Source organism: Rhinolophus sinicus, chromosome 9 (genome assembly GCF_057876585.1).
Source record: "Rhinolophus sinicus isolate RSI-liver-muscle chromosome 9, RSI-T2T, whole genome shotgun sequence".
In the NCBI taxonomy this organism is placed as follows: domain Eukaryota; kingdom Metazoa; phylum Chordata; class Mammalia; order Chiroptera; family Rhinolophidae; genus Rhinolophus; species Rhinolophus sinicus.
Genome location: NC_142509.1, coordinates 28,464,062 through 28,483,720, shown reverse-complemented (window position 1 = coordinate 28,483,720; position 19,659 = coordinate 28,464,062). Strand labels below are relative to the sequence as shown.

The following is a 19,659-nucleotide window of genomic DNA, read 5'->3' as shown; positions in this document are numbered from 1 at the left end:
CTTGTAACCATAAAATACACATGGCTCTTTGAACACTTACATGAGAAAAGAAATGTAGAGTATCTCGCTAATATTTCTTAATATTGATTACATATCCAAAGGATAATATTTTGGGTTTGTTGGGTTAAATAGAATATCGTATTGAGATTTAATTCATCTGCTTCTGTTTGCTCTTTTAATGTGACTCGTAGAAACTTTAAAATTACATACATCTGTGGCATGCATGATAATTCTATTGGACAGAGTTCAATGAGAGGCCCTGAAACCGAAGGCAAGAAGACCAATGAGGAGACTTTGGAAATGCCCAGGAGAAAACGCGAGAGAAGAGGCATCTGCAGGGAGGTGGATGGGGCCAGAGCATCAGAGGGAGACACTCAGGCCTGTGTTGCAGGGTGTAGTGCAGTGTTGCAGTTGCAATGTTGTACATTAAGAGCACGGACTCTGGGACCAGAGAGCCTGGTTCTAATCCTGGCTCTGACATTTACCGCCTGTGTGACCTTGGGTAAGTCAGTTAACCTGTCTGCTGTGCTTCGGTGCCTTCAACTGTCCAATGTGGGAAGTCACAGCATCTGCTTCAAAGACTTGTGAGGACGAAATGAGTTCATTCATAAGTCTCACACTCAACACTTGAGTATCTGGGGCGTTCTTACAACTCCGGATGCAGATATCCTGATTTCATTGGTGCAGGGTGTGGCCTGAGCGTCAGGACGTGTCTAAATCACCCAGGTGATTGGAACATGCAGCAACGTTTGTGAACCACTGACTTAGTATAGGTAGAGTGCTTAGAACAGTGTCTGGCACAGTATAACCAGGATTTAAGTGTTTGCTGTTATTATACTTTTAATGTCTTGAGCAATTTATAATACATTTAAAATAACAACTGACAGCCTACTATGTGCCACTAAATGCCATTACAGGAGCAAGACGTCTTCCAAGTTAATTCACAGAGCTCACGCTGAGCATTTCAACACCTCCTCCCTGGTAAATACAGGTAAGCCAGTTGGAGATCAGGGTTGGCTCTGACAGCTCATTCAGCAGTTCCTGCTTTGCAAAGCCTCAGTCAGTGAAATAATACAGCCCATTTCCCAAAACACTTAACTTCAACAGCAAGGTTTTAGTGTTTGGCAACACCCAAGCAGAATGCAATTAAGCCTTGGAGCTCTGCACTGAGTGTCTGCCTACCAGCTGCAGCCAAATGGGAATGGAGTGAGGTGGGGCTCCACTGGGTATGGACTAAGCCCATCTGTGTCTCAGGCCCCCGTGGTGGGAGACACCTCACTGAGACCTGGCTGAAAATGGTGAGGGACCTTGAGAACTCAGATGGTCATCAGAGAAGGAGGCATGGCTGGGCCGAATGAGGACCGGAAGCAGAGAGCTAGTCAAGTCATGAAGAAGGGTCCTACTCTCTTGGACAGAGCTGGAAGAATTGAAGCTGTCTCGTTTCTTATTCAGTTGAGCACCCACATTGTCTCCGGCCCGATGGATGCTGATTCAAACAGTAATCACTGTTAACATTTACTGGGCACTTACGATGAGCCAGGCACTATCATAAGCACTTTACATGCATCATTTTTTCAAATATCCATAACAATTCTATTATCATCACTGTATAATGAGAAAACGGGGGCTCAGAGAGGTATGGTGATTTGGTAGCAAGTGATGGAATCCCAACTCAGACTAACTTAGACTAGAGGGGAGTTTGTTGCCTCGAGGAATACAATATAAGGCTGAAACAGCAAGCTATGGGGGGACAAAGCTGCATTTGGCTCTCTGATGCAACTGGCACCAGGGGCTCTTTCTTTGTCCCTCCCCTCTTCTCTCTGCATCATTCATACCCTATGCTGCTGCATGCCCACTTCTTACACAGACGGCAATATGCTTTCTGGCTTCCCCCAGACTCTCCTTCTCTGTTCTGGTTTTAAAAATCCTAGGGAAAAGCTCTGATTGGCTCAGCTTGGGTCAGCTGTCCACCTTGAACCAATCAGCAGTGACCAAGAGAGTGAAATGGAAGAAACATGGCAGATCGTTCAAATCACAAGGGTTGGAGTTGGGGGAAGAGAAAAGGAAAACATTTTCTCAAAAGAAGGGTGATAGATGTTCCCAGAAGAAAGGAAAAACAGCCTCTCATAGTCCACTACTTCCAAGAATGAAAGCCAACAAGGCTTTTAAGGAGGGAGGAAAATGATTCCTCCTTAAGGTTATACCACTCTGAAATTCCTTGGAGAATCTGGAGTTCAGACCACCTATGACGTTTCAATTCAGTTTAACATTAATTGAACTTTCATGGTATACTAGCATTATGTTGCAAGCTGGCACGTAATGAGCTCAATAAGTATTTGTTGAATGACTAATACAAAGATGAATAAGGTATGTAAGGTCCCTCTGCCCAAAGAATTTACAACCTAGTAGGGGCTGAAGGCAAGGAAACAGTGCAAAAGGAACATAACGCTCAAAAAAATTAAAGATCACGTCGATTTGTGAACAAATGGAGGCACAACAAGAAAAGTCACCAAGGAAGATGGTACCATTTACGATGGGCCTTGAAAATGGAACAGGGTTTCAACAGAGGGAAATGTAAAAGTATCCACCAAGGAATGTAAATTCGTACAGCTGCTATGGAAAACAGTATGGAGGTTCCTCAAAAAAATTAAGAATTACCATATGACCCAACAATCCCTCTCCTGGGTATCTACCCCCAATAATCTGAAAACATTTATCCACAAAGATATTTGTGCTCCGATGTTCATTGTAGCTTTATTTACTGTGGCCAAGACATGGAAACAACCAAAGTGTCCTTCAACAGATGATTGAATAAAGAAGTTGTGGTATATATACACAATGGAATACTATTCTGCCATAAGAAAAGATGAAATGCTGCCATTTGGGACAACATAGATGGAGCTTGAGATTATTATGCTAAGTGAAATAAGTCAGACAGAAAAAGTCGAGAACTATATGACTTCACTCATAAGTGGGATATAAAACTGAAAGCAACAAAGGAACAAGACAAACAAAGAAAAAAAACCTCATAGACACAGACAACAGTTTAGTGATTACCAGAGGGGAAGAGGGGAAGCGGGTGGTAGAAGGAGGTCAAATATATGGTGATGGAAGGAGAACTGACTCTGGGTGGTGAACACACAATGTGATATAAAGATGATGTAATACAGAATTGTACACTTGAAATCTATGTAATGTTACTAACCATTGTCACCCCCAATAAATTTAATAAAATAAAATTTAAAAAAAAAGAGTGCCCACCCCCCGAGAAGAGCAAACTGTGAGCCAATGAATGGAGGTAAGGACGGGGAAGCCATGCTGTTGGGTTTGGTTTTATTGTGGTAAAACATAGATAACATAAAAGTTTCTGTTTTAACCATTTTTAGGTGGACAATTTATTGGCATTAATCACACCGTTGTACAACCATCATCACGACAGAACTTTTTCAACACTCCAAACGGAAACATTAAGCAATAACTTCCCATTCCCTGGAACATGGTAGCCTCTAGTCCACTTTCTATCTCTACGAATTTGCCCATTCTATGTATTTCATGTAAGTGGAGTCATATAATATTTGTCCTTTTGTGTCTGGCTTATATCACTTAGCATCAGGTTTTCACAGTTCATCCATGTTGTAACATGGACCAGAACTTCATTCCTTTGTATGACTGAATGATATTCCATTGTATATAATGATATTCCATTGTATATAATAATATTCCATTGTATACATATATATGTGTATATATATATGGAATATATATCTGTGGAATATATATACACCACATTTTGTTTATTCATCTGGTGGTGGACACTGAGTTATTTCCATCTTTTGGCTATTGTGAATAATGCTCCAATGAATACTGGCATACAAGTATGTGTTCAAGTCCCTGTTTTCAATCCTTTGGGTATGTACCTAAAAGAGGAATTGCTCGGTTGTGTAGTTATTTTAAGTTTAGCTTTTTGAGGAACTGCCAAACTGTTTTTCACAAAGACTGCACCATTTTATATTCCCACAGGCGACGTATGAGTGTTCTAATTTCTCCCGTCCTTGCCAACACTTGTTATGTTCATACAGATATATATGTATACACACACACACACACACACACACACACACACACACGGTGCCAAAAAGTGTATAGACATTTTTAGAAAGCAAAAAAAATTATTAAAATTGTAATACTCTATATTCGATCCCCCTTACCCTCATCTCCCACCCCCCACCCCCCACCCCCCTTACCCTCTGGCAACCACTAAACTATTATCTGTGTCTATGAGTTTCTGTTTCTCATTTGTTTGTCTTGTTCTTTTGTTGTTTTTGGTTTATATACCACACATCAGTGAAATCACATTTAATAAAAAAAAAATTGTAATACTCAATATATATTGATAACAAAAGATAAGTACAAGTCATGTTTGACGTCTGCAATGACAAGAGGTGCTCAAAGTGGTTCCCATCAGCGTCCAGACACTTCTGATGACGGCGAACGACTGCTTGAGCAACGACATGCTAGAAGCAACCTAAGCGACGTACGTGCCGTCATAAGGACACACAGTGTGGTACAGCCTACACGATTACCTACTCTCATCCGTAAGCTAAAGGTGCCGATGAATAAACGATGAAACAGGAAGATGTTCACAATATAGTCAGTGAACGAAAAAAAGGTCACAACACAGAACATCCATCATGATCCCATTTTTTAGGTAGATGATTAGATCTGAAGGGAAAGAGGACAAAAACTGAGGCAAAAAACACCTTGAAAAGCATGCACATGAAAATGTGAGTAACGATCGTCTCTTGCTAAACTCGCCTCCTACCCATTTGCTCCATGCCCTTATCACCGTCTGAAAATATCTTATTCATTGCTCATCTGGTCCTAAGTTCCAGGAAAGAGGAAGTCTGTTTCATTCTCCCTCTATTCCCAGAATCTAGAATCTAGTCATAAGAGAAGCTCCATAGATTATTTTTAAATGAAATCTCTGTGATTGAATCCAACTTTTCCCCTCTCACCTATACTTTTTAAACATATACAATGAATTTGTGACTTTCATTGTAAGAAGAAATAGCAAAGAAGAGAGACACAAACAGGCATCATTCTTACCGCTGCCAACACCATCGCCACCACCTCTGCCCATGCCACTGGTTCTTTGATCACGGCTGTTGTCCCCAGAAGGACCTTGCCGCCAGCAGCTCACCAAACACCATTACTGCAACACCAAGGTGCTTTGCTCAGCCGGTGAAGCCACCCAATGCCTCTCTTTCCTTCCTCCGGCTTCCTGGTCTCCACTTTATCCATCTGAGCCCACGCAGCACAAGTGGTGTGATTAACACCATCACACCCCCATGGGCTCAAGAGCCCAGAATAACCGGCCACCCGTAGGGCATACACTTGGGAGAACATTTCCAGGAAGTAGAGGTCACCAATCTATACCCACACTTGTCCTGTCTTCAGCCCCTCACCTTCTTTGTCCCCAATCCTGTGGACTATAGAAATCATTATTAAACACTAGAGCTGGCCAACGTTGGAACAGGAACCCAGACTGTGGGCAAGGAAAGAGCGCAGCCAAGTGCCCAGTTGGAGATTCATCTCACAACTTTGGGATTAGCACCTGCTTTCAGGTCCAGGAGTTCCGAACCACAGACTAACCACCCCTGGGTTGGAATCCCTATGATGTGGGTAACAGTCACGGGTCACTAACAAGAAAGTACTGAAGTTTTAGAATAATTTAATATGTATAGTAATTGTACATAACTGATTATATATAGTAAATATGTTTGACTATATGATGTAACTATATAAAGTACATATGAGGTCTGACAATTAAGTTCGCGAACTTGTTGCAACGCTGTTGCTAACCTTTTTTTATATCAGAGGGATTATTCATGATGAATTTGTACCAACTGGGCAAACAGTTAACCAAGTTTACTATTTGGAAGTGCTGAAAAGGCTGTGTGAAATAGTTAGACGACTGAACTTTTCACCAACAATTCATGGCTCTCGCAACACGACAATGCACCAGCTCACACGGCACTGCCTGTGAGGGAGTTTTTAGCCAGTTAACAAATCACTGTATTGGAAAACCCTCCCTACTCACCTGATCTGGCCCCCAATGACTTCTTTCTTTACCTGAAGATAAAGAAAATATTGAAAGGGAGATATTTTGATGATATTCAGGACATCAGGGGTAATATGACGACAGCTCTGATGGCCATTCCAAAAAGAGTTCCAAAATTGCTTTGAAGGGTGGACTAGGCTCTGACATCGGTGCATAGCTTCCGAAGAGGAGTACTTGGAAGGTGACCGTAGTGACATTCAGCAGTGAGGTATGTAGCACTTCTTCTAGGATGAGTTTGCGAACTTAATTGTCCGACCTCATATATATTTATATAGTACTATGCACTACATATATTATACATGCTATATAAAATTACATACATCATTATATTTTACCATATACACCTGTTTGTGTAGATAGAGTACATTCAATCATTCATTTATTCATTTATGCTATGAAACTGGACCCCTGATGTTGTACCATCTTGTAGGCTTAAAGTGGAAGACAAACCCCTATTTTAAAGCCATCAGTATTTTTTCAGTTGCTCCTCAGATAGAGGTTAACCTCATCACAGGAAGAAGAGGAGGGAAGGAAGCCTCCTGTTTGTTTGGGGAGAATCACGCTTGGGGCCCTCTCAATTTAGCAAAGCGGAAGCAAAGGCCTCTTCTGAAAAGAACATCAGTGAGGGCACAGATGCATCTCTCTAAAAATACTTCTGGGTCCTCATGGAAGGAAGGATTCTCCTCTCTCTCTGCAACAAAGTGGGAGTAGGGGACTTCGACCCTGATTTGGGGAAGAGATGGTCAGAGGCAACACCGATTGTGGGAAACAGGCTGACCCTACAATACGTGGCAACAGAGGGGGGCAGCAGTTGGAATGCCCATGAGTATGATGGAAGAACCCTGGGAGTTACCCTTTCTATGATATACTTTCCTCCTCTGACCTCCAGGCTACCAGGCAGCCAGTAAAAGGTTTTGGGCTATGGCAATAGGATGTCCCACAGGTAACTTAGGAGCTGGAGCCCAGAGAAAGACCATTAAAACAGATCTGAGGAACACGGCATTCCTTAGGGACTCCCCGCAGAAATACCTGGGAAGGGCAGTCTGGTACACGACTGCAATTCCAGTGCCTCAAGAAGGAGAAGAACTCAAACAATTTCAATGCAATCATTAACGGAAGATGGAGAATCACTCCCAGGACATCCGGGTTACAACAAACTCACCAGAATTGACGATCAATTATGTGTTCAGAACTAGAAAGATAACGGTGAGCAAAATGAACATGGTCTTGAACCTCACAGATATGACAAATATTCAACAAATATGTACAAATATGAAGTTGAGATTACAGTCTGTGAAAGTGTCAGCCAACTTTTTCTGTAAATGGCCAGATCAGAAATACTTTAGACTTTGTGGGTGATATGGTATCTGTCACAACTGCTCAATTCTGTCACTGTACTGGGAAAGAAGTCACAGACAAGGCAGAGGAAGACAGGCACTGCTGTGCCCTAATAAGGCTTTATTTATGTGCACTGAAATTTGAATTTCAGACAATTTTCACATGTCACAACATGTTTTTTCCAACTACTTAAAAATGCAAAAATATATACAAAAATAAGTGACAGGCTGGCCCATGCCACTTTTCGTTTTTTTAGTTTGTCTACCCCCAGGTTGTAGGGTGAGCCTAACATATACAGAGTAATACTTTAAAATAGCATATGGTTTTGAGAAATTGCAAAGCATCAGGTACTATGTTAGTATGCGTCACTATTACACTATTACACTTACAAGTTGGCTTTCCAGGGGACTTTCTTGAGTGGGAAAGAAGTTCTTTTCCAAGAACTGAGCGTAACTATGTCACCCTATGAACACCATCCATTATATCGGTCTCTTATTAAAGAAAGTGTTGAAACAGCTGCCCTAGCCACCTCCTCTCTAACTCACCAAATTCGAAGCAAGAAGGAATCATTAAGTCCAATCTTGCTACTTTATAAAAGAAAATGAGTCTTGGAGGGAGTTACAGAAAATGCACCCAAACACAGCAGCCCCGTCACCTCTCCTGGCTCAGTTTACCACCATTTCCCCCCATCACCCCGTGACCGTCCAACATCCGGTCACAAACTGGCAAATGGGATCACAGGAAATCAGATGGCCTAGCAACACCAGAGCGTCCTGCTCAACAAGGGAATATTTGGTTAAGTGTGACTCTGTAGGGGGAAGAGACGAATTTAACAGGCAGCTGGGCAGAAAGCACTGCTGTTTATTGATGGAAAACTGTCTGCGAGAGTAAGAGCTCTTTAAAGACCTTTGAAGATATTTGGCAAGTCCCAATCCCAAAAGCTGCTGTGTGCTAAGAAAAGACCCATGGGTCTCTGACAACTGAGCAGCCAAAGGTTACCTCCCCAGACGCCTCTTAAGGGAGCAGCATGAAAAGTTCCCCATCCCAGGAGCATGCGTGGGCATGAGCTACCACGTCTTTAAGAGATGCCCGTCCTCCAGATGTTAGTCCAGCCCTCCACCCCAGTCCTGTAGCATCTCCTTTAGAGCGATTTGCACAGTTGTCATTAGTTATTTGCATGTATTTTACACCCACAAGTTCCAAGCAGTTCCAGGCACATGATAAAAATGTCTTGACCAGAATAAGGTATCACCTCACACCTATTAGGATGGCTACTATTAAAAGAAACTAAAAAGAACAAGAACTGGTGAGGATGTGGAAAAACTGGAACCCTTGTGCATGGTTGGTGGTAGAATAATGCAGCCGCTAAGGGAAAAAAAAGTATGGTAATTCCTCAAAAAATTAAAAATAGAATTATCATATGATCCAGCAATTCCACTTCTGGGGATATGCCCAAAAGAACTAAAGGCAGGGTCTCAAAGAGATATTTGTGCACCCCTGTTTATAGTAGCATATTCACAACAGCCAAAAGGTGGAAGCACCCCAAGTGTCCATTGATGGATGAACAGACAAATAAAATGTGGTCTATCCACATAAGGGAATATTATTCAGCCTTCAAAAGGAAGGCAATTCTGACACAGGCTACAACGTGGATAAATCTTTTTTTTTTCTTCTCCGCCCTGGATAAATCTTGAAGACATTATGTGTAGGTGAAATAAGCCAGTCACAAAAAGACAAATACTACATGATTTCACTTACATAAAGCACGTAGTCAAACTCATGCAACCAGAAAGTAGAATGGCTGTTGCCAGGGGTGGGGGGCGGGGAAATGGGGATTTGTTTAATAGGTGCAGAGTTTCAGATTTGTGAGATGAAGAAGTTCTGGGGACCCGTTGAACAATATAAATATACTTAAGACTACTGAACTGTACACTTAAAAACAGTTAACTCCGATGGTACCTCAATACCAAATGGTTGAAAATATTTACAGCTCGGAAACAATTTCATGCCCTGTTTCCTGGAACTGCGCTGCCTTGTTCTGGTTTTTGTAAAGAAAACAAGCAAACGGAGCACCTCATAGTGCAAATCATAAAACAAAAGGATGTGTGCTTCATTACATACACTTTGCAAAAAAGATCAAAGGGACAGAAAGAAGACAAAGAAGTGGACGGGGTTTGTGGGGAAAGCAGTAGATGGGGATAGAAAGAAAAGGGTCCCACATGGGCTCTACTGACAGTGGTTCTAAATTTCAAACACCCACTTTCACTGTTACTCAAAAGAACCATAGATATTTCCTTACCAAAAGCATGTTGTGTCTTCATTGGCCAAAAAGATCCAGGAAAGTTTTAATCCTTAATGCATGAAAATTTCCCAGGAGCCCCAGAGGAGCCTTTTTGTTGGGTTGTGATAGAAAGCCCACCCCTTCATGTATAATTGAAGACATTTAGGACAGCATTACAACCCTTTCTGCTTATCCACGGAGCTGCCTCCAAATCCTCGCTAATGTGCAGTTCTCCCAGGAAGCTCTTCTGAGCAATTAAAAATGGCTACTCTGCTGCCTAGCGAGAGTCTGAGCTCATCCCGGCCTTTGCGTGGATTGCAACAGCACATTTAGGAGTTTCTGACTTCAACTATACTCATTCTACAAACTTTTCTCAAACTGCACTTGCTAAATAGGTAGGTGAGGCTCATTAAAATTTGTTCCCAAATAACACAAACGAAATGATTGTTTTTTGAGAAGTATTTCCTTTTCATTTATCCAGTTGATTTCTAATTTGCCAAGTGTAGGAAGTAAAACTATGTTATGTGTGGTCCCTACCCCACAGGAACAAATCTGCTTCTGAAGAGTTAGTGCTGGAATCCCGATCTTCCACACAGAAGACCTACTTTAATTTATAGCAAATACTGTACAGAATGAGGTGTTATTTTGCATCACAACTGGGATATACACAGTCTCCAAAAATGGAGGGCAGATATGGTTACCTTATCACATGGTGTAGCTTAAAGCGGTGTTATTCAGTGGGTGGTCCACAAACCAGTATTACCAGCAGCACCAGAGAGCTTGTAGAAATAAAAAAATAAAATAAAATACAGCAAACAAAAACACTGCTGCAGAGCAGTAATGTTCAGTTGGAGTGACTCTGCCCCCCAGGAGAGAACGGTGGATGTCTGGAGGCATTTTGGGTTGTCACAGCTGGGGGTGAGGGTGCTACTGGCATCTGGTGGCTAGCGATGAGGGAAGCTGCTGAACGTCCTGCAATACACAGGGCAGCTCCTCCACAAGAAAGAATTCTCCGGTCCCAAATGTCAACAGTGGTGCTCTTTAGAGGAAAGTGAACTGGAAATAGTGCGGTGGGAGCAGGGAGAGTAAAAATGAAGTGTTTTAAGTTGGGAAGGAATAGAGGTAAAAGGAGGCGACAAGAAAACATCGGCACAAGAGTTAAGGAATTTGGGCCGTGATCGTGGGGACTGTGCACCCTCAGAGAAGTCACTTACCCTCTCTCCATTTCATTTTATACATCTATAAAATGAAGGGGGAAAGACTGAACCAAATGAATGGGATTCCTAGCCCTAAGGTTCTTGTCCGAGTAGATGCATTGCAACTTAGGCAGTGCTGCCCAAGCTTGAGTAGTCCATAGCTCCCCTTCCCTATGGTTGCCATACCTGAGTGTCCTCTTGGCTATTTACGTGTTTTACTTTAATTAACGTATTTTAAGATGTGTTTTCAATGGAAATTTTAGGTCACTATTGTATATTTAAAGCCACTCCTACTTGCTGAAACTGGAAGTAAACACCATGAAAAGAAAACAATGTCTAGCTATTACCATTTTTTCCCCAAGACTTTGAGCCTGAGGCCAGGTTTTCCCTTGGTGAAAAGGGAGATGAATGAGGGTTAGAGGGGTTCACGTCATGTTAGCACCGGCCTGAGACTCTCTGTGACACCCTAAATGATTTTACATCCCACCAGTGATGCCTTCGTGCTTTGAAAGACAGTGGCAGGGCAATCGAGAGGGCAAACTTTGGAAGCAGAACCATTTGGGTCCCAGACTTATTATCGCCATGATTCACTGGCTGTGGGATGTTGGGGGTTCCTAATAGGATCTAGGGTGTTATGGTAGGCAGCCCCTGAGATGCCCCCCCTGAGCTCCACTTTCAGGCATTTATCCCCTCCCCCTGACTGTGTGCTGGACCTACTACCTGCTTATAACTAATAGACTTATTGGGGGGATCGCTTTGAAAATTATATAAATGTCTAACCACTATGCTGTACTCATGAAACTAATATAAAATAATATTGAATGTCAAATGTAATTGAAAAATATAAGTGGAGTGAGATAATTAAAAAAAAAAAAACATTATTGGCTAAAATTTTGACATCCTGGAAAAAAAATTTGAGAAAATCTTCCAGAATATGAGGAAAAAAAGAGATGCAAAATATGGTATAAAAGCTAAGAGATATAAAGGTACAATTCAGGAGATTCAAAGTTCATCTAATAAAAGACCCCAAAAATAAGACTAGAAAATGCAAATGAGGAAATAATCAAGAAATAATAAAATCATCTCAATACATTCGGAAAGGCATTCAATAAAATCCAACACCTATTTTTGATTTAAAAATCAATATACCAATGAACACTTCCTTAACCCAATATCTATTAAAACAAACAAAAACTAGAACAACTGATTATAAAACAACACTTTGAATTACCCAGGCTTACTGCTGTCTATTCTGGCCAAATCTCAAAAACAATACACATGCAAAATTATACCTTAAAGTTCTAATAAAACAATATGGGGGGCTCAGCCTACCAGTTTTTACCACATCATACAAAGTCACAGCAATACAAACCATGAAGTACTAGTATAGGAACTGGCTGCCAAACAAATCCAGAATCATAAACGCTTTGGAGAAACTAGCTCATTATTTGGACAAAAATGAAGTTTGGACCCTTACCTCAGACATTGACAAAGGTGAACTCCAAATTCCTTGAGGACCTAAATGCCAAATGTGAGCCAGAAATCGAATACAAGAAATTGTCAGAGAATCTTTGTGTGGCCTCTAAATGAAGAAGGATTTATTAAAAGAAATCCCAAATCTCATACAACAAGTGGAAAACTGATAGTTCTGAATACATCAAAATTAAGAATTCCTGATTTTTAAAAAAAGCCACATAGTCAACAGGAAGATGGCATCCTGAGAGAAGATGCTTGCAACATATAAAACTGACAAGGGATTAACCCTAGAAAATAAAAGAAACTCTAAATAAACAAGAAAATGTGTAAACTCCAATTTTAAATATCAGGAAAAAAATGCTGACAATTTGCACGTGGGGAAACCTAAATGGCTGACAAATAAATGAAGATATGCCCAATCTCAGTAGTAATCAAAGAAATAAAAATTAAGACAATAAATGGCACTTTACTCCCATCAGACTGGAAAATAAGGTAATAACAGGAATCTCCACGCATTCCTGGTGGGACTGGAAATGGGCACCATCATTCTAGAGAACAACCTGACACTTTTTGGTGAAAGTAAATCTGTGTGTGCCCTAAGGCCTAGCAGCTCCTCTCCATAGAAACTCTCACACAGAACCGGAATCTGAGGATTTGTATTGCAACACTGTTGTGGGGAGCCAAAGACCACAGGCTGTCCATCAATAGGGGAAATGTCACCAGAAACAATAACAGATGCATGCTTTGGAATACTATGCAACAGTTGAAAGGAATTAACTAAATGCACATTCAGCTGCACAAATACATCTGAAAATCATGATCTTGTTTTTAAAAAGAAATAATGATATCGGTTGCACGAGAGTGTTTCTATCATTTAAACACATATATACACACAAAATGACAATATCCATTTTACAGGGCTACACATGTACCCAGGCACATAGATCGAACACATGTGAATGGGTGCCTATGGCAGGGGCAGGATGGCAAGACACGGAAGTGGAGTGAGGATATGAGAATGGAGGGGTCAACAAACAAAACAAAACAAGGGCAGAGCCTTGAATGGGCCAATGATAATATACATAAAATGAACTGAGGAGTATAACTAACTCAGCTCTCTGGACTTGAGATCAAAATACCACGTCTCACAAGGAAGAAAACTGCGCCAAAAATAGCTAAGAGAATTTTGAAAAAGGAAAGCAAGGTGGTTGGGTTTGTCTTATCAAACATTAAGAGTTTTTATAAAGCTATAGCAATTAAGACGAGAGTGTAATAAAAACATATCCCAGGATGACAGCTATGTGGTGGGTATGGAAACAAATGGCCCAAATTAGAACAGGAAGTCAGAGCGCTCTAAAAAAATAATAATAATAATAGATAAATGATCTAATTATTGACACAGAATCTAGATGAACTTGATGAAATGGGATGGCACGTAATACAGGTAACAATAGCTATAGAGTTACTACAATACACTATGTCCTCTCCCCTTCCAATCCTCCCAACTTTTATTAAGTGTATCTCCTTTGATTCATTGTAATGGCACAGGATTACGTCCTCTATAAATCCAATCCCACAACTTGACTCTGCAGTAAATGATCTATAGTTTGCTGGGCCTGGAAGTAGAACATTCAAGATAGTCTGCCATGTCAGATGACAGGGGGGAGACAGGTGGAGAGTGGCTCTAGAGTTCAACAAAATATACCTAGCATCCCTTCTCCAGCCACCCCATCCAAAGTACCCCATGTCCCCAAGTCACTAGCACAATATCCTGTTTTATTCCCTGCATCACAGATTGTAAGTTGTCTTCTGTGTTTGTTCGTAAGAGTAGGTATTATGTCTCATTTGCCACTATGTCTCCAGCACCCAAACTAATGCCTGACACTGGTAGATTCTTGAATAAATATTTTTGAATGAATCAGACAACTTAACTAACAGAGTGTGATACAGGTGGACAAGACCACAACATCTGGTTTCCTTAATTCAGGTATCAAATGATATACTCCACACACAGAAACTCAGCTCTCCCTCTGTATCAACACATAAATACAATTCTTACCTATTCCACTTCAGTCTTCCTAACACCGTCTCCAGCCCACACCTGCCCATTTATTGCCTCCACTTCCCATTACCCCAGGTTGCAATTCCACCTGTCCACTTTCAGCCTTTCAGACCTTAAGTGCTTTGCAGTCCAGTTTCTTTGGAAATGATTCTGCGTCAGGAGTCCACTCCTGGAGATTATACGTTTGGGGACCTCTAGTGCAGTCAAATAGAGACCTGCTTTGAATGTCTCCATTTCATCCCTAAAGGCCAAGGGACTGTCCTTGGTAGGGCGGTGAGAGAAGGAAGAAAGGGCCTCGGGTTTGTGAGCATCTCTAAAATTCCCTTCTTTCTTATTTCTAACACAAAAGATGACAGCGCTCCAAAATTACCCAACAAGAGAAAACCAGTTAAATTATCATAAAATTATTAAAGTCATCAGAAACGATTCGGCAGAGGATCACAATGTGGGAAGGGTTTAGCACAGAGCACTGAGCTTTTCTGAAAAATCGAGACACAAAACTGTGCATACTATCATTGAAAGTGTGTAAAAACATACCTGGACTAGAAGATAGAGGGCATGGAAGATGTCAATGGTTAGTCTACTGGGGTGTGAGTGATTTCTCATTATCAATAATTATATCATCTATAGCTATAGATATATCTAGATGATGGATGGATGGATGGATGGATGGATGGATGGATGGATGGATGGATGGATAAATCATCCAATCAGCAAAGTGATGTTATGGATACTGCCCTTCTCTGCTACAATGGAGGACAAATGGGAAGAAGATTGCATTTTAAGTCTGAGAACAATTGTGTTCTCTGTCCCTCTGTCCTGAAGTGGTCATATTAAAAGGAATGGCTTTAAATGCTTACAGTACACAATCTGTTTCCCCTCATACTCTCTCTCTCCTGTTTTGCATTTTCCCCCCTTGTGAGGGGATCCAAGTTGTTGGAAACTGGAAAGATAAATGGTTTTCTAATAATATTAGCCAAAAAGATACTGTTCTTTTGTAGCAAACCCCTGAGACCACAGCAGTTACTTTATGACTCCTAAAGGCTGGTACTTGAGACTAATGTGAAATTTGGCAGCAACCATACTCGACCTCTTCCCATTCCTAAAGATCTGGAATGTGTCTCTTGCATATTCACAGATCAGCAGAATCTCGGTATCTCCCAAGCCCTCTCTCCTTCCCTCTCCCTTCCTCCCTCTTTCTCTTTTGGAATCCTAGACATAGTAGCTAAGATTTAAAAGCATAGATTTCTAGTACATGCTTATAGATTCACTCCATTGAAGGTTATAGATTTGGAGATCCACGTGGCCTCATTGGGAGATTGTCCTTTGAATCCATTTCATTTCATCTCATGTGAATCATCTCATTTCTGTAGTCCACTGGATTTGTGATTGTTTCTTTGGCCTAAATTTTAATTTTACCTTCGGTACATATCTTATAATACAATGTCTCAGCCAGCCAATGCCAAGCTGGGTTTTCTCGTCCGTTGTAAAGCCAGATATCTACCCTTTGTAAGATCATGAGTCACAAAGAAGTGATCACATGTAGGTAATTTGGGTGCAAAAGATGTCCGTGACAACATTTTTCATAACAACAAAAACCCACTAAAAAACAACCTAGATACCTAATGATCAGGAAATGGTTACATAAATAACGTAACCATTACTTAATAGCCATACGACATTGAGTGAGAAAACGCAGGACACAAAACTGTATATAACCTCATTGTGTTGAAGAAAAGTATACACATATAGAAAGAACTGGAAGGAAATAACCCCTTATTTTTGTGGCGGTTACCACTGGATGGTAGAATCGAGGTGATATCGCTTCTCATTTATGCTTTTCTTCAAAGCATAAACAAATGAATGAATATATATTACTTTTACATTTGGAAATAAAACTTTTTTCAAAGGTCAAAAAAGGTTAGTTGCTGCATCAGGATCCACAAAGCTACAGCAAGTCTGTTCCTTCTCCTAGACTGGCTATTAGGAAGTCACTTTCTCTTCTCATTTCAAAGAGGCAAGGTGTTGCCACATTATTAAAGCAATCAGCCACTGGGGTTCTTTCAAGAGCAATAAACTGACCTCTCAAGAGAAAATGAGTGAAACTCAGGAAATTAGAGCTGGAGGCCCCTACTGAGTGGCCTAATGCATCCCTCAAGAGGCAGTGCCATATACATTACACTTTCTGGTGTGGGCACTCTCTTTTCCATTTAATTGTAAATATTTCAAGTGATTGCAATTTCACTGCTACATTTTAGACCAGTCAATAAGCTATTAATCCATCTTCCCTGAGCAGAATATAATAATTCCAGCAAACTTCAGAGGTGTCTACCTAATTCTCTTGCCTGGACCTGCTAGCTGAACAAGTACCTTAGACTTGGTTCAAATCCTGGCACCTCCACTTTCTTATGTAAAAGACCTTACAGAAGACCCTTTACCTCTCTAATCCTAGGTGTCCTCATTTGTAAAAAGGAAACGTCTCCACCTACTTCACAAACGGTGCTGTAGCAATTAAATGAGATGATGCCTCGAGAGAATGCATTGAGTGCACATAGAAAGTAATCAATAAATGCTCTGTGATTCTGGAGTGTTGTACCAGTGTTGACCAGTTGTTTTCCTGGCACAGGAGATGGGTTCTGCTGAGTCACCAACCCCTTCTTTTGTATTTCCGTGGATGACACGAGTGGCTTGGAGTGGACAGAATAGTTCATGATCTTGAAACAGCAAAATTCCACTGGGTACCCAAATCATGGGCTTACCCAACTAAATTCACCAGCCTCAGGTCACAAACATGGCTCAGACAATCCCCACTGAGCTTTTTCACCATTGATAAGAGCTGCAATTGGAACACTGGTCATGGGAAGGGGAGAAAGAGGATGGGTAAAGGGTCGTGCTTGAGATGCAATCAATAGGGTTTGATGGATCTTTCAGGTAGAGGCTGAGGAAAGAGAATAATGCCCCCAACTTCCTAACTTAGATGACTGAATGCACGGTTTTGACTCAACGAATATCTACTGAGTACCTACTAAGGGCCAGGAACTGTTCTGTGTGTAGAGGGGGAGAGGGGGGCACCACAGTAAATGAAACAGAAAAAAAAAATTTTGGCTCTTGTGAATTGCCGTTCTAGTGGAGGAGACAGACAATAAATAGTAAACAAGTAAATAAACAATTTCTTCTTGTGATAACTGTGATGAAAGAAATCAACAGGGTAATGGACAGAGACTAAGAGGATGGAAGGGAAGATAGGATGGTAATGGAAGGACTCTCTCCAGAGGTAACACGTGAGGTGATGGGTCCTGAAAGATGAGAAGGAAGATAGGAAGGGAAGCATTACAGGAAGAAGGAACAGCGGGTGGAAAAACTTGGGGTGGGAGAAAGCTTATAAATGGAGGGACAAAACCTATATAAATGGAGCATAGTGAGAGGAAAGAAGGCTGGAGAAGTGGGAAGGACCCACTGGCCAAGGGCTGAGCCTTGAGAAGCAAGCTCCTGGGGAAGACACTTGGATACCTCTGACGTGCTGGATATGAGGTGCTGGAGGGGGTCCTCAAACTAAACATCCAGGATTATGTCCTTAGAACTAGAGACAGTATTTGCTTTGGATTTGAGAAAATGCTTTGTTGCATCAAAATCATTGGGGAGTGTACTAAAAATACAGATATCTCAGGCATTAAAAATACAGGTTTCTGGGATGCCACCCTGGGAAGTTGTAATTCAAGTAGGTCTTGGTCAAGATCTGGAAATAATTTTTTCTTCAATACTCCCAGGTAATTAATTCTGATCCAATCATTCAAGAACTATTTCTTGCATTCCTACCATGTGCCAGGACAATTCTAAGTGCCAGGGATATGGCTGTGAACGGGTTACGGGACTTACAGTCTAGAGAAAGAACAGTCAGCGAACAAGTAAACAAAGTACAATAGTGATACACGCCACCAAAAAAAACTGGTAAAAACACAGAGTAATTATGGGAACCGACACTAGATAAATCTAAAGAGAAGTACTCCCAGGAAGTAACATTTGAGCTGACAGCTGAGACACAAGGAGCAGCCTGGGGGAACGGCATGCCAGGCTGAGGGAACAGCCAACGCAAAGGCTTGTTGAGAACTCAGCAGATGAATCTAATTCTTTGGTTTATTCCCACATGATTAACCAACCAAAACGGACAAGGCATGGTGGAGAGGTGCTATTTCATCGTTATGTGCTCAGTCTGCAAGCGATCCGGCAAGCTATCCTAAGCACATACTGTGTACCAGGCACGGTGCCAGGTGGTGACACAAAGATGAGCAAGAGGGTCCCCTCGCTCAGGGAGCTGCAGTCCGGTAAGGGAGGCAGATCACTCAATTAATATGGCCCCATGAGATACGTGGAAACATCTCAGACGATCAGGTCATGTTCTGAGAAAGCAAAGCGCATGACTAACAGGAGGAGGAGGATGGGAGCAATTGTCTTTGAGGCTGTACATGATGATTTGCATTTCTTTGCGGCCTTGCCAACTTAGCGCATCTGGATTTTGGTGAAATATTTGCCAAGGTGGATACTGCATCTCAGATACTGTATAACGACTACGTTTTGGGGAAATAGTGTCCTAATAATAGCTAACACTTAGGGAGCACTTAGATTCACCTGGCTCAGCATGCATTCTCAAAGCCTTCACAAGGGCCCTATGAGGCAGAGACTCTTCTTAGCCCCCTTTTTTTGAGATGGAAAAATGGGAGCTCAGCAAGGTGACTTTCCTGAGGTCACTCAACTCAGATGTGACAGCTCTGTCTGGGTTTGGAGTCTCAGTTCTGGTCCCCACCCCCTTTCATGAATTATGTAGATACTGATGCAATTGCTACCCTCACCCTGGTTCCCAAAGTGGATTCCCTCTCTTCTCCCCATCTCCATTATCCACCTGGGTTGTCTACACCAGCCAGATCTACCCGCTTCTCTGTCCAGGGGCCCTGTAGCTGGAAAAGTGGAGAGGAGATGGATTCCTTGTTTCCACGCTTGGGAAAAACTGGAGGCACCAGGGCCAGTCCTGGCTGGGCGGTGCCCACTGCCTGGCTAAACTGGACTCCAGTCTCCAGAGGCCCCTGGGCAGTGTGGAAGGGTTGGGCTCAACGCTAGGCACTTTGCTCCCTGCCCACCTGTGGGGGAAGAGAAATCACTTGGGCTCAATGTTCAAGATCTGAGTTGGAGA

The 19,659-nt window shown here is 41.7% G+C and overlaps 1 long non-coding RNA gene across 3 annotated transcripts in view; it reads right to left on the bottom strand.

Annotated features, from left to right (window-relative positions):
- Positions 1-19,659, bottom strand: part of LOC141569253 (uncharacterized) — a 296,091-nt gene that overhangs the window by 226,825 nt on the left and 49,607 nt on the right. The gene's annotated exons all lie outside the window — the stretch shown is intronic.